Genomic DNA, 14,638 nt, shown 5'->3' on the forward strand with positions numbered 1-14,638 from the left:
CACAGCGAACTCTCGCTGGTATGCAATAAACGCAGCCTTTCTTGCTCACGTTCATCCGCGGGGGGGAGGGGGTAACTCGATTTAGCTTTCGGTTTAATTTACGCATAACGTCGCGTAGTTATACGCAAATGTAGGTAATTGTTTATTCAATTCGCTCGTACATGAAATACGATGCTAATGTACTATTGAAAGCGCTTAGGTTCGAAGTTGATGTACCGCGGTGATGCAGATTATCAACTTGTTGAGCTCAGATGCGGTACGATACTCGGTTTTGCCCGCGGGAGCCGTCTAAGGAGAGTTTGTTGAACAATGACTATAATAATCCTTGCAAAGGTCCGAGGTCCATAAAGGCACGTCTAACTGCTTTGCCTTCGCGTTGCCAATGAGCTTCCAGTCTTGCACAAACGCGTTTCTGCGGCTTCGATGATATTCATGGAAAGTGATATGCGTGAAATGTCTATGGCGAAATGCCATTCTTATTAACTTTGTGCTTATTAATCTTTTGTCACCTATTTTCCTTCTTAAAACCCCAAGGAGAGGAGGAGGCAAGCTCAAAGAGAAAAACAAAGACAAAGAGAGGGAATTCATCGAAAGTTCTAAGCTCAATCGTTAATTATTCGAAAATCGTAGACACATTCGAGATTTCTTTCTTTTCGACATTCTACATTTTTACAGATCGAGAAATCTTCAGCGAAAACGACATCCGGTAATTTTGGAGCACTCTGTGTGTACAAGTGAAACGGTCAAAATAAAAGTAAATGCGGTTCTCGTTTTTGTCAGTAGATATACGCGTATCCACGTGTACCACGTGCATGTATGTGTGTACGTACATACACAATCTAGCTTTATTGTACCGGAAAAGCGCCGTAAATCATTGTCGTCGAGGTGTACGTGATACTGGGTCACACAGCGTGGTCGGGGGATTAAAATTAACGAGATAATAAATATGGCCTTTGCCGAATAGACCGCAAAAAATTTCAATTGTCGTTTCATGGGAATCTCATCGCACGAACAATCGCGGTCGTCCATTTGAAACTGCGCTATTTTACTTTTTTTTTAACAAACATTACGGCTGCGTGCGAATGTTAATATTAAACATCAGAATCTGCGATGACACAAGATTATATGTACGAGCTTTGAGCTCTTTTCATAGATTAGAAAAATTAGTGAATTAATATGGAAATAAGAAATTAGAGAGGCTTATAAATTCTCATAATTTCTGTAACGTTATGCAACTCGACACTTTCCAAGTATGCGCAGAATGATAGTTTAGGTATATAAGAAAGCGCGATGAGAGAAAAGATAATGGGGATAATTTTAATCTTGCACAAGGATCTTTACGAAGTTTTCTTCGCTCTTAAAAATACTGACTACGTTATTGAAGTTTGTATAAATAAGCTACTCTTGCTCGTCTTTATGTCGCTTCTTACTCGTCTTAAGAAACCCCGATGTGCGCCCGATAATGAACTTCGCGAGGAGTTACTTTGTTATTCAGTCTTATAAATAAGACATGTACAATGCCGAGATAGCCGTATGTCGAAATTAAGGGAAGTTTAATCAGTATCAGCTTGAAAAAGATGAGACTATATTACGGAGCGCTCGCAACAGATAGCCCGCATCGTCATCGCGCTAGCCTTGTAATTCATATCGCTGACAATGGACGGATAAACACAAGCCTTCATTCAAGTTGCGAAAGTAGTTAGAAAAGTTTAATTGATATTCGGCAACCCGGCCATTATTACGTGTAACGCGATTACCTTACACGTCCCCTTGGACATTTCCGATTAGCTACTAAATTACGATCAAAGTCTGATCCAACTTGTACATTCTCGTTACGTACCACGAGATGTGAGAGAAACATCGTGCGTGAAAAATTATTAATTGAAAATATTATTAAACCAAGAATGCGTAAAATACAATCATAAATGAGAAAGTTAAGAAATAATGGACTTCGATTAAATATATGTCAGAAAAAATTAATTACTTCTTCCAATAATAATTAAACGAATAATTTATATTAATTTGTTTTAATAAGCTTTTTCTGGCACATATTCCTTCATTGTTTGCTATCTTTTATTTTGTCCAGCTTTTCAATATTATCTATTTCTAAAAAAAAATTTTCGGTTTTACGCTCATAAAATTCAACCCGTCCAGTAATGAAAAATCGCTTATTTGTTGGATGAACCAATATATTCACCATAGCGTTTCAGATGATGCGAGCGTAATAAATGTATTTTTTTTACGAATTGAAAGCATCACCGCGACGTGAAATGGTATAACAATCGCGCGGGGCTTTAAAAGCCCAGTGTTCCGAATAATCTTATATCCCTTTAGTAGATTTAACGTTCATTTATTTTAACCAGTAGTTTTTCACGTGGGAAGATTCGCCGCATAAAATCGGATAAAAACCGCCGCCAGGCCACAGCGATTTTAAGCTCGACGCATTGCCAAACTAAATCCGCGCTACTTGCACCAAAGTCCATTTAAAGACACACCTACAAAAACGGTCTTCTTTTTTAAAATAAAAAAGATATAATCTACGCTGTAGCTAATTTATAATGGCAATCAATATACGTGGGTAGTCTGAAAAGTTTTGAGCCTCAAACATTATTTTTTCGGTCAAATTCGGTCAAATTTTTCAACATAGTCTCCTTTTAAGTCGATGTTAGGCTCAAAACTTTTCAGACTACCCTCGTACATATCTCTTTTTTTTTATTTTAAAAGTTAGCTCATTTTATGTCTGCATTTAAAGTAAAACTTGTTCCTCCTGTTCAGTATCGTAATTAAGATTAACGATTCACACATGTTGAACACTCTGTGCATAATAATTCTTGCTGTCCAAGGAATTTACCGATGGACTTGGTTGACCCTGCGCAAATTCGCGAATTATAATTACAAGCCGAATAATATACAAGCGTTTTGTCTGGGCGCGGCGACACGACGCTGAGCAAAATTGCCGGCAAATAAACCGGCGCGTCGCGCGGGGATAAATTTTCGTTTATTAGACACTACCGGACACCCGGCACGGACGCGCTTCGTGACTTATGCATTCGCTATCGTAACGAGAACGTCAGCGTTTTCACGGGAATATTGCAGTAATTAGTAGCAAGGTAAATTACCGTACGCGTACGCTAATAGCGGGTAATTTCCGAAATAGGAAAAAAAGGGGGGGAACGACGTGACGCGTGTTTTTTCCGAGTTTCACCTCGTTTCGGTTGCCTCATCGATCACGCGACAAGAGAAAGAGAGGGCAGTCATCCAAATATATATACGGCTGCCTAAACTCGGTTTGCTGCTCGTACGTTTTCTCTCGTTTCAGAAACTCTCTCTCTCTCTCTCTCTTTTTCGCAGCAGCAGCTTGCACCTTACGGGGGGTTTACGCCAGAAATATCCCGAGGATATACGGAGCAAGATACGCTCGTACTTTTCCAAACTGTCTCCAAAATACTTATCCTTTCGCCTCTCGTAATACATATTTGCGAATCGAGGGGCCCGACTCGCGATTCCCGCGGGACATAGCAGGGCGGCATTGAGAGGGCTGGTGGATTCATCGGGTAGGTATCCCGGCGGTTTCGGGACAGCTGGCAATCTCTCCCGGAGACGGTGCATTTGCATCTTTACGACTTTCGACGGCGCTCGTCGTCGTTCGCGACGCGTCGCGTCGCGACGCCTCTCCGAACGAGAGACGAGCGGTAAAAATTGCGCCGAGTGGGATGATCGTGTGCTCGGTGCACATGATCACAAATTGGGAAGGATGGAGAGAAAAAAAGGAACGCGAAAGGTCGTATCCTCACGAGACCACATGCGACGCGTTATTGTATTTATGCCTTTATTAAATTCCGCGCGCGACGCCGGACGCTGAATTCTTACAGCGTTGCAGCGTGACATTCGCGATATGAAATTCTATTTTTGGCGACGTAGCGTATCCCCTCGACTATTCGTTGATGAAAAACGAGTTCTTTAACATTTATAGCGATAATGTAGTATATCATGTGATACGTCGCTATCGCGTTAAAATATGTGTATAATATGATAATAGATGTTCCTCTTCTGTCAAATATATTTTCACAACACTTCCACGAAAAGTCCGACTTTCCATGCCTGTAGAGAGGGGCGAAAGTGGCCAATTTCACGCCAGGGAGGAAAGTCGTTACTTTCCGCCCGCTAAACAGGGAGGAAAATTGGTACTTTCTGCCCTGTATAGCGGGCAGAAAGTAAAGTAACGGGCAAATCTTAGAACATATATAGAGAGCTTTCCAGCAAGTGACACAAGTCGACACAAGTGTCGTTTTGTCTTTGTTACTCATTGCCAAAAAAGAAAGATAAAACGACGTTTGTGTCGACTTGTGTCGATTGCTAGAAAGCTCCCATAAATGGAAGGGGAATTGAGCATCGAGTCCAACATCGTGCGAGAGAGAAACGTACAACGTACGCAAAAATTATAGATATTAATTTCAATAAATAAAAAAAGAATTACTATTTCAAAAATTACTTATATTAAAACTACTGATTTGGAATTGTTTTTTCTTAATAATATCACTAAATAATGAGATAACTAATTATACCTATTTACATAATATCCTTAAATAAAATCCCAAATCAATCAGATTTAGTGCAATAATTAAAATTATTTATATTTTTTTTTTTGAAATTTTATTGTCATTTTAATTTTGTGTTATGTGGGGGGCTTCGCCTCCCACACCCCCTACCAGGGGCTTCACCCCTGGACCCCGCATCACTCTCTTTTTCTCTTTCTATTTAACTACACGCGCGTACAAACTGTACGAATGGAACATCAAACGCATACACTCTACAAACATTCAAAAGTCGAACATTTCCGTAAAGGTGTTGTGAAAAATATCGTGTGCACCTCGGGTCGAAAGCTTTTTCAGACTTGCCTTCGGCTCGGGTGGCAAACTTCACACTCGTCTGAAAAACGCTACTTTCGCCCCTCGGTGCACAATATACTGTAGGAATTAGAGGTGTCGATATTTTTCAGGTATCATGAACATTTTTGACGTTATTTTTCTTTACGAGTAAGTATCATCCGAAATTTTCGAGTAACCGATAGCGTCAGAACCAGATGTGACTGTCAATATTAAAAGCCATAGTGAACACGCGGCAACGTCATACGACATAGAAAGTAAATCGGTTCTCGGGTAGTTACAGCGGGTGTCGATTTTAAAATAAATTGTCACATTGCAGTGTCTGTACAAAAGGAATTTAATTAAAACACGGGAATTTGCCTCTCATCGATTCGGCACCTCGTTCGAACGCACATTGACTCGTTATCGGTAGAGTTTTATGTACAGGGTGTCCCAGGCCTGGCGAGCTAACTTAATTCCTCAATCAACTTGTAATTTATGTTCCATGAAGAAAAACGCAGAAGTTCCAACAGCTTTTAAATTCCAAACGATTAATAATTAACAGCTTTTTTGAAAATAAAAAATTTTTGTCACTCATTTTCTTCACTCAAAACAAAAAAAATATTTAGGTAATTAATATTAAAACATTATCAAGATATAATGTTTTACGATTCTTGTTCTCGATGATGTAAGATATTTAGCAGACTAGCTGCATGTATTTGTATCAGAATGCATTGTTTTCGTGTTTTCGTAGGTATTATTTTCCCCAGTCTTCCCCGTCTCTCTACGACTCGTCGAAAATAAATCGACTCGCGGACGTTTCTTGTGCACCGGACAAAATACAAGAAGGGTGCGAGAATACGAGCGGCTTAAGAGCGTAGAGAGGAGTCTCGAGGTTCATGGGACAAACCCCTCGGTCCGTAGGACAAACCCTCGGCGGCGCGGCGAGCTCAAAAACGAAAAAAGGAAGAAGACCGTCAAGATACTGTAAGCCTCTCGTATATCTTTCCGCCGGCATCGTTTTTATATTTAAATCGATACTCCCCCGACGGCGCGGCTGACAGTTAGCCCTTTTTCATCCCCGACACGAAGGCCGATCGCGAGTCGTTGATGGTTTCTCAGTGCCCGCCCCTTATCCCCTTGAATCTATTTGCCATTATAAATTTCTTACAATAATCGCGCTTGCAATATTCTAGTGGGATCATTTAACTTTAATTACTTCCTTCTTGAAATAGCGCAGAAAACTATGATTTATAGTCTCGCGGACTTTCTATTATAGTCCAGAACAATGGAGCTCTTAATGAATTTTCATTCCTCCATTATTTAACAAATTATTTAATCATTCGGCGATGGCCACCGAGCTCTCCACAAGATTGACAGTTGAATTTCAACTACGGTGCAATGCTCGCTATTTTGCAACAAGCCGCTCGTACGCAGTCGATAACATTTCAGTCTTTCGCGAATTTAATATATACACAGTCTACGGTAACAAAAACAGAGTTGCGAGCGGAATTCGACAAGTCTCGTGTGGACTGTACGGAAAATACGTAACAAATAAAGCATTAAACTATTAAAACTCCATCGCGTAATACAAGGCTCATGGGATTCAAAACTAATTCTGTTGTTAACGTGGAAACATTTTGAATTCCTCTTTTCGCGAGTATGGAATTTGTTGTACCTTAAACTCACACTAAACAGAATGAAGTTCTAGCGGTTATCTTCATTTATCACCGTGTCCGTGTCACGCGCGCGCTCAAAGTGGATTTTATTATCCTAATGAGCCGGATTAGAGGCCGCGTGATTCAACAAGAACGTAATTTGTAGTGGCAGTTTGCGCGGAAATGGTGCGTTACTTCTTCATGCATCGTGATTTTCTCGAGCGTGACAAAACGTGCCAAATTGATCGGATCGGCGACAAAGCCCGTCGACGACTTGAATTAATCAAACTAATTTTACTTTGTAACAGTTTAATATGGCGCTCGGGCATGCAACCGCAACGATGAAACGAAACGCTCACCGTTTCGTATGGCGTTGTACAGGATGTCCCGGTACTATACTATTCGTTTCAAAACGATACTTTGCCATCCTGCCACTCCATTCCGCTTTACCTTTCAGATCCATTTTTATCTTTTGTATAAAATTTTTCCCAACGTTTCTAAATTATATAGTCTTTTCAGTCTTTTTATTTCATACACGCGGTGTTTACAAAATGTGGAAAAATTAATATTTTTAATTAAGATATACTGAGATATATATCTCGTCAGTTTATTAAAGAAAACTGTCGATCTTGCATCGATCAAAGAATCTATAAATTATAAAAACGATAGTTCTGAATATAGAGATTCTCACACTGTAGAGTAGCACAATCTGTCATGTCAATCGCAAGCTGTTCCCGTAATTATATATATAATGTTGCAAAACAATGGGTTTGAATCTGAGCGACCAATGCGGTTGATTAAATCGAACGGCTACGAGGCGTATATAATTTCGTATGTAATCTGGCGCATTCGCGATGTTATTTGCAGCCGTATAGCATTGTTTGAGGTAGCTGCAACGGTGAGAGAATGGCCGTTCACCAATAAATGAACACTGTACGCTTCCTCATATCCACAGTCACATATAAAATAATGCAGCAAATTTATTTTACAACCGATTATGTATATAGTATCATTTGTGATTATTATACAGAGCAACAATATTTGATTGTACAATACTGTTATAGAATGCCGTTTTATGGATATTAAGGCTCCTGGTCCCTGAGCCGAGAACTCCGAAGCGACGGTGGCGACGTACCGTCGCGGTAGAAATAAGAACTCTCTCCTCTCACTCTCTCCAATGGAGAATTCTGTCCTTTCAGTCCTTTGTGACATGTTGACAACCTATTTTGTTGTGCGTGCTATTTCTTTATTATTCGCTCTGTGCTTGTGCTCTAACGTTTAACGTATTCGTGAAAGTCGTAAAATTGGCCGAAAAGTAAGATTTGCACGCGGAAGGAACGTTTTCACCTCCTTTCGATAGTCGTTAAACGGCTGTTTTTCCCGTATGTTTAGGCTTCGTTTTATGGTTGTTTGTTTATTGTCGAGGGAAAAGGGTAGTTTTCGGCCAATTTCGGAAGTGTTCTGAAACAATCTATAGTGATGTTTTATTGAAATGTCTTTTTATTTGAAAATGACACGCACAACAAAATTGGGTGTTTTCCTCGCCTCGATAGTTAGAATCCAATATGGCAGGAGCCTTAAGAGAAAGGATGAATTTAAACATGATCAAAATATTGGTCTTTTTAATATTCTTGAAAGAAAATAGATTATTTTCTTCATATTTTGAGCCATATAAAATAACTTTTTAATAGCTAAGTGACTATCAAAAGAAGTTAAACACATAATACTAATCGTAGTCTGAATCGTTATAACCGGACGATCAAGAAATAATTGAAAAAACATCCTTTAAATTTTTATCTAATTTTTCATCTAGCACTCTCTACTTGTAGCCTTGATTTGAAATCGACAAGAAAAGAAAGTAAATTGTTACAAAGGATGTGAAGATGTGTGATGCCAAATAACATTAAAATCTTTGAAGTGCTCTCTTATAAAATCATATTTTTTTTGTTTCATATACCTTTTTCTTAGGAAGTAAATTGAAACGATTTTTATTAATTTATTTTAATTTTTTCGGAAATGATTAATTTGGATTGAAAAATTATAATTTTATCGAATGTTACGAGCAATTAAGCTCTAACTATAAACAAAAAAACTAATTTTTTCCATAATTAAAATTCAAGAAAAGCTTGTTTAAAAGAAAATTATCGATCAAAATGTAGCTAGCCATACGAGGGAAAGACAATAAAACAGATAATTCGAGTATGATGACCCAGTGATGAGAAAAAGGAATATAAAAAGATAGATAGGTTTGCCCTATGATTTCGCAATTGCACCCTCTTTTTTTAATTAAAATCGAAAAATACTCTCCAAATGTAAAAATTTGAAAAAGAAACTATTTATATATATATATATATATTTATTTATTTCTTTTCTGAGTTTGTGCGCACGCGGTAACAATTGCTAAAGAAGGTTAATGTAATGAATAATGCGCATGAATACTTAATGCAACGCCGAATTCATTAGAACGTTATAACAAAACTGACGTTAATTTGCACACATTTTACGCTGCGTTGATATCAAGGGATCTATTATCTCGCGTAAGACGTCGGCGTCGGTTTGTTTTAGTTACGCAGGTTTATTCCGAAAGCGCTTATTTACTCGCTTGCAAGTTGCAAGCCGAATTTCGACATGCGGGTGGAACTGAAGCTCTCGCGAATATCATTATCATTTTCAATTATACGTCTTCAGCAACGTCACTCCATTTTGAAGCGACAACGGAGCAGCGTATAATGCGCAGGGCGTAAAATCCTCCGTGGCTATTGAATTGAGCAAAGTCGGGAGCAAAGTGCAATTAAATTATCATCGAGTAAAACTGTAATTCGTAATCGCAATTAATATATGGTAAAAATAATTACATTTCAAATAATTATCGATTATGATCAACTACCATGGATTAAACAGGAAGTTCCAATTGTGATCGATTCAATGAATTCGCGAATGTAAAAGGATACTATGGATTTTTTATAAATTAATCTGTATCGATAGGAGAGGTAATTAGAATGAAACAAGTATTAAGATATTCGTATTTTGGAGGGTATAAAACTAAATTTGAAACTTTATAAGGATGTTTAAATGATAATGATGCAAACCTTTATAAGGTTGACAAATGCAGATTTCAGATAAAAGAAATAATTCGGTTACATCCTTGGGCACATTCTAAAGTGAGAGAGATCCTTTGATCTCGCGTATGTATATTTCTTTCGAGACATTCGATATAATTCAGTTGTCTTAGCACCCTCCAGCCGCTGCGCGCGAACAGCCCTTATTTATGCTAACTTATGCGGCGCATTTGCATGCGCGCCCGAGATATCTCCAATGAAACGCTGACGCATCTCGCCGAGGCGGATATCGCGCTTTTCGAAAATCCGATATTAAAACCTCGGGTAGTACGCGCGAGCTTACGGGAGACAATCGCGCTTCTCAGTCGTGGTTTTCCTATTGTTACAGCGATCCGCAACATGCGCCCGATCGTGTAACGCGGTCGGCCGCGAATGCTGAAATTGTTAAGCGTTTCTTCGATTTGCTTGTCGCTGAAATTGGTGACATCGCGAAATCTCCCCTCGGGAGGAACGGAAAGGTGAGCGCCGCTCATCATCGGATAAGTTCCGTCGAAACCGACAGGTTTCCAAAGTTTCTCGCTTCACGTTTATGGCTTCACGCTCGAAGACCGTGCTCGCTCGAGGGGTTGGCAAGTCGCACGGGGGTTGCGAGCGCTTGACCCGTAACCATCAGCTATAAGATTTCGTGAAGTTGTACGATCGCAGTTTCCCCGGACGTTGTTCTTCCATTCCGTGCCATTTCGCAGCCGAAGATCCTCAGGTGAAAGAACCAGGAAATCGCCCTACACGGATACGAAAAAAGAAATGCGCCAGCGCCAGCGGCTTGATTGGATCGGCGACCGCAACTAAACAGCGGGGTCCAGACAGGGTTCATCGATACCGATTGTGGGATGTCGCCGCGGGTGAATAATGCCGCATTCACACACAATTGGAGAGGCAGTTTTCCTTTCCAATTAACTGCCCCTGGTCTTTGATAGGTCCTGATTGTATGCCCTTAAGCGTACAAAATGATATCATGGTATATATGACATTAAGAAATTACAATCAGAGAAAATCACGGTATTATACACTGTTAAATTCATAGGGTTAGATTAAACTCAATTTTGAGTAATTTTTAACTATTCCATAGGTCGCCACTGCTCCTACTCAATATGTAGTTAATTTAACTAAAACAATGTTAATTTGACTATAAACCAATGGAGTTAAAATAATCTTATTTTGTTTCAAACTAATAAATTTTGACGCACATGGTAGTTAAAAATAACAAAATAAATTTAACTCATGGTATTGGTTTAAATTTTATCCTCTAACCTTTAACAGTGTATGACATTAATAAATTACAATATTCTGGTCATTGTTAACGTTTCCCAAACAGCCCTATTGTTGCGTATAATTTGGAAATGAGAGTTAGAACTAATTTTACGCAATTGTAGCGTACAGTGTACGCAATATTCTAGTTTATTTCTAGTTTATTATTATGTTCGACTATTTCAACACGCGACTCAATCCATTCATTTTTCACGTACACGTTCGCACTTTGTATCTTCCGACCCGATCTAACGGAAGCCATTAAACGTTCCATTAATCATCCAACTGAAATAGAACACCGACGATCCGCGGGGCCATTGAAAGCCGATTAATTGCGTTCCTTTCTTCTCTTTCAAGCGTCGCGGATTGATAAAGAAATCGATCGGAAACACTTGACGATAAACTGTCCGGGGGAGATCCCGGAACGCCATATCCCGGCCCGGCTCAATTCGGAATAGCGACGGAAACTGCGCGGTAGGGCGAAAGTTTTTCAATAACCCTTTAAAAGCAAGGCGCGTCCGCGATGATGTCGATTTGACTAACAATTTAGCGTCTCGTGATTGCCTCGGCGTACCCGATAAAACAGACGATAACCCGGTGGTCCTTAAGTGCGTTGAAATAATCCGGCGGAGAAGCGAGACGATGAAGCAATTAAAGGAAGGTGAAAGACGGGCGATCTCGACACAAGATTACGTACGCAAGTGTCCCGAAATGAAATTCAAAACAGACGGCGATTAGCTCATGCAAAATCCCTCTTTCTTACGGACGCAGTCGCGCGGCGAAACGTCTCGCGGGTGAAGAGGAGACGCGGCAAAACACCCGGGAGTCCATTATGCAAAATACGACGCGCGGAAAAATTAAGTGGCCAATCCGTAGACGACGTGATATTCGTTCCATTCGCGAAGAATTGTATAAGGGGAGGTGCGCTGGACTAAAATTACTCCTTCGTATTATTTCTTCGTCTGCGAATGACACCGAGTGAAAGAACGCATAGTTACAACGAGATAAAAAATTATACGGAAGGAAATTTAGGCGCGGCTTGTACACGTACATATCGTAAATTGTCATGCTCGATCGCGAGTGTATATAGGGGAGGAGAACCTTCGACAGAAAGATGTATGAATGCGTCGATTGTTTCACGGCAGGAAATAAGGAAAAGCAACGCAAAAGAATAAAGTAATTTCTAGGTAGGCCACTTTGAACACGCGGGATAACTAAAATCAAGTGACATATCCCGCAGTAGGGAAGTTCGATACCACCATGAATTACGTCGGCACGGCTGGGAAACGTTATAATTAAACGTCTGGGCGCGACGTCGGAAGAAACGCGGAAAGAAGCCGTACCGTTTGTCCCACTTTTGCTTGTTTAACGAGAACTTGATTAATTCTGCAAACACCGGTTGTTCCTTTACCATCGCCGGCAAATATGAATACACTTCCTGAAAAAAATCTTTGCGAACTTTTAAGTTTGAAGAATGTAAATGAAGAATGTACTTTTCCCGTAGAAAATTTTACACGAATCTCGTTGTAACAGATTATTTACACATTATTATACAAGAAGAATTTAAAAAATTGCGATGCGTGATAAACCAGTATCGAAATATTGGTTTTAGATTTATCGAAAAGTTGTAACTAAAGCGCAAAAATGCAATAATTATCGGATGCATTCTGTATTAAACGCATCAATCAATATTATTATTTTTTTCTAATACGTTTTGTGAGAAGAAAATGATTAATAAGGTAAATGCCAATAACGTTTATCTAATTTATAATTTGTCACACTCTAGACAAAATATGGAAATATTTAATTAAGTTATTTTATTTGATCAAAATTTTCAATAGTTTCAATGAATAACACATATTTAATGATTATCATCTTTAGCTTCGTTCTCAATTATTCCAATCAGAACTCGCGTTCTTTCCTGAATTTTAACATCATTTTTCTTCTCTTCTTTCTTTCTGGAGAATTAATGCGCTTTTATCTCACCGTGCATAGCTCATTAGTAAGCTTCTCATTAAATAATAATGAAAAATTAGTACGCTTGGTACGACAAGAAAGATAATGATCAATCATCAATGGTTAAAGCCATCAGCTTCTGACAATTTTGTGAAATAAAAAATTCTGCTGGGGTAGATGAATGTATTCGGGTTTTTGTATATTATCTGCACATTAGGCATTTATTAACGAAAATCGCCACAATAGCGTGTTTATCTTGGCACCAATTATCATTTACATCGTAATATTTATATCACTAATTTTATCAGGCCTGGTACGCGCGATTACGTGGACCATTTTCCCGGCATTAATTATCCGCTTCGTCTCTCGGTGCATCTCTCATTTATATGAGTTTCAAGTTTGATAAGCACGATTGAAAATATATATTTGTCATGTTGCCAGTTTATAATGCATATACCGTACGACGCGTCGCGCGTATAATTTGCATAACACAACATCGGAAACAAGATCCTAGTCCGCCGTGCGGAAAACGTCGAGCTAATTAACGCTCGCGATGTAAGCCGGCGTGACCTTTTGATAACAAATTCAGCACTTACAACGCCACTTATTTAACGAAATTGTGTGCGTACATACATATATACATATATTGACAAAATGTTGCCGCGGAAACTGCAAATATTTTCCAGCATCCTTCCCAGTCGCCTGCGGTTACCGCGCGCCCGTTACCCCACAAGCAAGTTTCTCCGTTCCGAGATGCGCGTACATTGCACGTACGGCACGCACACGTACGCAGTCGAATATTCGCTAAACTCGCGTCTCGCGAAAGCTATTTACGAAGATCCGCGTGTAAAAGCGGCGATATACGCCGCCGACACGGCGGCGCGGCGCGACGGACAAGTCCACCCCGTGAATTTGAATCTTATGCATACTGCAGCAGTGTGTCGGTTTCCTGGCATCGTGATATCAGCGCGCGAGTGCATGTTTGTTAATCTCCGTGAAATCCCGGATTGGCGGGCTGAAATCTTCTGAAATCGAGAGCTTTCGGCGTAGCGCTTCGCCCCGACGCCGACGCTCGGATGCTTTTAAGCCGCTCGCGAGAGATGCGCCGCGCCGCGCCGCGCCGCGCGCCGGGGCGGGAATATTTTTAATGCATATTTTTTCGCGTGTAACGCTAAACACGCGTAATTGGAATGAAATTGAATAGCGACCGCAATATGACGCGCGGGATGATATGAGCGGATTAAAAAAATAGCATGCGATTCATTATGGAAATCTCACTTGAAACAACATCGAGATAATTATACAAACTTTTAGTCGGAGAAAATATAAACGTAATAAATACGAGAAAACGAATTAAAGACAGTCAGGCCGCAGTGATCCGAATTCAATCTAAATTATTTATTTTTAAATATTTCATATACGCATAATTATATATATGTATATTTTAAATATTTATCTTTTCGTCATAATCCTATTTCGCGAAAATCACTAGACATAACTCTGCACGATGAACGAATTATAAAACAATTATAAACCTTATTGATTGTGTGCCATTCTGGCTCACGTCGGTGAAGTAATCCGCTGGTGGACGGACGCTGAGCGTCGAAAAATATTGACTTGAAACCGAAGTGGTTGTTAAATTGACAATTTCAACTTAATCCACCCCCAACGCAACGTTTCGAAATCCGACAACGAACGTGTCCATAACTGCGCCGGATTGTCAGTCCCGATGCGCGCCGCGACCGTGCCGGAATTTTCGCCATCGTCGCCGGATGATCGATTAATTTTTCGA

General features: G+C 39.7%; 1 protein-coding gene across 1 annotated transcript in view; it reads right to left on the reverse strand.

The window, feature by feature from the left end:
• LOC139769168 (uncharacterized) overlaps positions 1 to 14,638 on the reverse strand; it is a 63,870-nt gene that overhangs the window by 15,649 nt on the left and 33,583 nt on the right. The window lies entirely within an intron of this gene.

This window comes from Temnothorax nylanderi, unplaced genomic scaffold, assembly GCF_030848795.1.
Source record: "Temnothorax nylanderi isolate EJ_2023f unplaced genomic scaffold, tnyl_v1.0 TNYL_tig0020_pilon, whole genome shotgun sequence".
Lineage (NCBI taxonomy): Eukaryota > Metazoa > Arthropoda > Insecta > Hymenoptera > Formicidae > Temnothorax > Temnothorax nylanderi.